The sequence below is a fragment of the Trichechus manatus genome, unplaced genomic scaffold (assembly GCF_000243295.1).
Source record: "Trichechus manatus latirostris isolate Lorelei unplaced genomic scaffold, TriManLat1.0 scaffold02296, whole genome shotgun sequence".
NCBI classification, from domain to species: Eukaryota; Metazoa; Chordata; class Mammalia; order Sirenia; family Trichechidae; genus Trichechus; species Trichechus manatus.
In genome coordinates this window covers 3005-4385 of record NW_004446232.1, presented here as the reverse complement: position 1 = coordinate 4385, position 1381 = coordinate 3005, and the positions used below count along the sequence as shown (strand labels likewise).

General features: G+C 40.4%; 1 pseudogene; it reads right to left on the bottom strand.

Moving 5' to 3' along the window:
* Positions 1-32: 32 nt before the first annotated feature.
* On the bottom strand, positions 33-1118 carry LOC101348247 (nucleophosmin pseudogene; annotated as a pseudogene).
* Positions 1119-1381: the final 263 nt, after the last annotated feature.

Below are 1381 nucleotides of genomic sequence, written 5' to 3'. Positions count from 1 at the left end.
ATACTTAAAACCAAGCAAAGGGTGGAGTTCCATCTTTAAAAACTAAACAGGCATTTTGGACAACACATTCTTGGCAAAGGAACCTGGACAACATTTATCAGACATGGTAGGGAAAGTTCTCACTCTGCATTATAAAAAGGACAGCCAGATATCAACTGTAACAGAAATGAAATAAGATGGAAAATTTTAACAAACAGTTTAAACTATTTTCTTAAAGAGACTTCCTCCACTGCCAGAGATCTTAAATAGCCTCCTGGTCAGTCATCCAGAAGCAATTCTTCACGTAATTGATGAATTTGGCTTCCACTTTGGGAAGAGAAGCACCTTTTTCTATACTTGCTTGCATTTTTGCTTTAATGTCTTCTACAGAACTAGTTCCTTTCAGTGTTTTAGGAGTTTTTTCCTGTTTTTTGAAAGATTCTTGACCTTTTGACCTTGGTGTTGATGGTTTTGAGTCTTTTCCATTCTGGTTTGATTTCTGTGCATTTTTGACTGGAGTATGTCATACAGATTTCTTCACTGGAACTTTTTCTTCAGTTTCTTCATCATCAAATTCATCATCATCATCATCGTCATCATCATCATCGTCATCGTCTTCATCAGCAGCAAGTTTTACTTTTTTTCTGTGGAACCTTGTTACCACTTGCAGGAGCAGATCGCTTTCCTGATATACTTGAGAGTTTCGCATCCTCATCCTCTTCATCATCTGACTCTGCATCTTCCTCCACAGCTACTAAGTGCTGTCCACTAATATGCACAGGCCCTGAGCCACAATTCAACCATAAGACCACAGGAGGCGTTATTTCAAAGCCCCCAAGGGATACCTTTGGCTGTTGCCAGTGTTGCTTTAATTGGGCTGCCTTCATAATTCATTGCCTCTGCTTCAACAATGTGCAATTCATCCTTTGCACCAGCACCTAAACTAACCATTCTTAAAGATAACTGGTGCTCATTTTCATCATTATCCACCTTAAAGTGATAATCTTTGTCAGCCTTTAGTTCACAACCGAAAAGATAGTTTTGGGGCCTCAGGGGGCTCATGTTCATGTCCATCGAATCTTCCATGGGGTGGTGGTACGCACTTAGATGGGAGAGAGGACGGAGAGAAACCACTACAGCTGCTAAAAACAGCCACGCAGGACGGAATCACACCGACCGCCAGCATTTTTTAATAAGATGGAGAAACAAATCACCAACTTCATATGGAAAAGGAAGAGGCCCCAGATAAGTAAAGCATTACTGAAGAAGAAGAACAAAGTGGGAGGTCTCACACTACCTGATATTAGAATCTATTACACCTCCACAGTAGCCAAAATAGTCTGGTACTGGTACAACAACAGATACATAGACCAATGGAACAGAGTTGAGAATCCAGATATAA